Source organism: Protobothrops mucrosquamatus, unplaced genomic scaffold (assembly GCF_001527695.2).
Source record: "Protobothrops mucrosquamatus isolate PMUCROS unplaced genomic scaffold, P.Mucros_1.0 scaffold11638, whole genome shotgun sequence".
In the NCBI taxonomy this organism is placed as follows: domain Eukaryota; kingdom Metazoa; phylum Chordata; class Lepidosauria; order Squamata; family Viperidae; genus Protobothrops; species Protobothrops mucrosquamatus.
This window is the reverse complement of record NW_015397417.1, coordinates 1-2,736: the sequence shown is the minus strand read 5'-3', so window position 1 is coordinate 2,736 and position 2,736 is coordinate 1. Positions and strand designations below refer to the sequence as shown.

Here is a 2,736-nt window from a genome sequence, read left to right as displayed (position 1 = left end):
TTGTGCGGTTTAGATCTAGACACGGATTGCTTCTCACATGGACAATTATATGTTGCGTGTTCTAGAGTCGGCAAACCAGACAATCTCTATATCTGCACAGACAATGGAACAACAAAAAATATTGTATACCCACAAGCATTGTGAAATTAAACATATTACAAACGTGCGCTTTCTCTTTTCTTTCTTTTCCATTTAACCACTCAGCCACAGCAACGCGTGGCGAGGTACAGCTAGTGAGATATAAAAAAGATAGAGGAACAACGCCAAAATGTAAATAATGTATACAAGATCAGGAAACAGAATTCAGTTGTATGACTAATGCTTAATATCATTTATTAATTAAGCCATAATTAAACCACAGTACAGCAAAACTGCAAATGCAGTTGGAGAAAGCTAAGATTATTCAAATCAATATCTGTTTAACAATTAGAAGTACCCAAGAGCATGGCTGCTTAAAAGACACAGATCTCAAGCTTTTGTTAAGAAAATAGTCGCTCGGTGAATTTCCACAATTTTTCAAGCATCAAGGCCCAAATATTTGGCAGAGACCATTCTGTTCCAGGTCATCCTCTCAGCATTCTTCCAAGTGTCAGCTACCTAAAATAGAAGAAGAGTATTTTCATGAGGTAAATCAATGTATTTTTGGCTTGGCCTTTTCTTTTCACCAACCCTCAAGGGAGATTTATAGAGCTAGTTTAGCTGCTTGTTTTGGTCCCTGTAGCCCAGGGGAAGATACTTCTTCTGAAGAGTGATTGAAATTTATAACGGACTTTCCCCAACTTTCATTTAGCTGTTCATCCTAAATGACCTACAAGGGCAGGGGTCCTCAACCTTGGCAACTTTCAGACTTGTGGACTTCAACTCCCAGAATTCCTCAGCCAGCTTTGCTGGCTGAGGAATTCTGGGAGTTGAAGTCCACAAGTCTGAAAGTTGCCAAGGTTGAGGACCCCTCTACAAGGGAGCCATCCAACTACTTCTGACTCCCAAAGGTGTCTCCTCTCGTACAGATCACAGAGCACTCCAAATCGCCTTGATATCCTACAGAGGACTTCCATGTACGGTCACCGCGTTAAGAGCTGCTTGTTGATCAGCACACAACCCTCTTTGAAGTGACCTTCTGCCCAGCAACTTCCACAGCCTTCTTTTTTACCTTTAGCTTGAGTCCGCTTTCAGCCAACTCTGCAGATCCCCACTGAGATTTCGTCAGGGGTATTTCGATAAAGGCTCACGACTGAAAACGGGGGGGAAAACATGATAAGCATCAAGTGAATCTTGTTCTGGTTTATTAATCTGTTTTAGATGAGAACGCAAGTAGAGCCGAGATGCAAGGGAAGACACAGAAAGCTAGAGACATTCTTCGGTTTAAAGCTTTTAGATTCTGGCCCTCAATTCTTAAATTCCCCCACCCCCTAATGTTCCCACCAGATTTGTTGCTACCATGGCAGCAGTGTAAAAAATCTAGAGGGGTTGCTTTGCGGTCACGTCCACAGCATACCAGAAATAAGATTTTCTAGCAGCCTTGGTAGAGACCAAATACAGGTAGTCCTTGACTTATGACCGCTTGTTGGGCACTTGACAATGGGCTGTCCACATTTATGGCTTTCTGCAGTTATGTGATGGTTTTGCCAAAAGCCAGCATTTTTGGCAAGACCAGCCTCCTAGTGAACCATTGGTTTGCTTAATGATTATAATGGGTGCTTTAGGCCTGCTGTGTTTGCCTAACCTACACCACAAAAAAAGTTATAAAATTGGGTCAGATATATGGGTGACCCTATTTACGACCGTCATGACTTACAACCATGCTGGGCAAGCTGGGCAATCATCCATCAAGGACTACCTCTTAAGATATTATGATCTAAAAGAAAGGTCTATTTATTTCAGCAATTAGCGGTGGATTTTCACTTGCCAGTTCCAATGTGAAAACTGAAAGCAAGGCTCCATAGTTAATTATCACTTTAAGACATTTGAAATATACCAGAAGAATATGTTTTCATATTCTCCATCCTTGCAGTATCTTCCCAGAATTTAGGACGGTGCAATCATATTTTCTTCAAGGAAATTAAGGTCTCTTGTTTTATGTTACTTCAGAATCTTGAACTGTTTTAAGAAATCCAAATTTCAGGCTGAACGTGGGATTATGTGCCATCAAGGCTCTAAAAGGCTGCAATCAAAATAAATGAGGCAAAACTGGGCACATTACCTTTTCATGAACACAATTTCAGAAGGGTCAGCACAACTGATGTCACGTCCCCCCCACCTGCAGAGGGAAAAAGTATTTCTTCATGGCTGTTCTTTAGGAGGAACGCTGGGGCTATCCTAAGATCTTTATTGTCTTGTAATTTTACTGCACCCATCAAGCACAGAGATTAATGGGTAAAACGAAATCACAAGTCTGTTGCTTTATGAGGCGTTTCCAACGATAAAGAACCTACAGTTAGGCTCCATCGGGATAGACCTCAATATTGCTTTTTCAATATTGTTACACCTTATACAGGTTCCACCTACTATTTTGGGACTCAAGTTTTATCAGAATCGGGTATCTATTACATTTTACCACCTCCAACTCAAGTATTACATCAACTAAAAATGTAATTGGCGGGTATGTAAAAACCCAGACAACGTTCAATTTAGTGCTCACAATTTGAAAGATAAAAAGGAAATGAGATTCCATACCAAGCCGTGCCTTTTTCTTCATCTGAAGCAGCTGCAGTTCACTTGTGCTTTGGGCTCACGTGG

The 2,736-nt window shown here is 41.0% G+C and overlaps 1 long non-coding RNA gene and 2 other non-coding genes across 3 annotated transcripts; all 3 read right to left on the bottom strand.

Annotated features, from left to right (window-relative positions):
• Positions 1 to 316: 316 nt before the first annotated feature.
• LOC107301336 lies at positions 317 to 2,397 on the bottom strand. Its single transcript, XR_001549284.1, has 3 exons — positions 2,201 to 2,397; positions 1,151 to 1,231; positions 317 to 597 (listed from the first exon to the last, which is right to left on the bottom strand). It is a non-coding gene; the product is annotated as an uncharacterized LOC107301336 (long non-coding RNA).
• Positions 1,411 to 1,532, bottom strand: LOC114923769. The gene has a single exon (XR_003810705.1). It is a non-coding gene; the product is annotated as a small nucleolar RNA SNORA32 (small nucleolar RNA).
• On the bottom strand, positions 2,327 to 2,461 carry LOC114923770. Its single transcript, XR_003810706.1, has one exon. It is a non-coding gene; the product is annotated as a small nucleolar RNA SNORA18 (small nucleolar RNA).
• Positions 2,462 to 2,736: the final 275 nt, after the last annotated feature.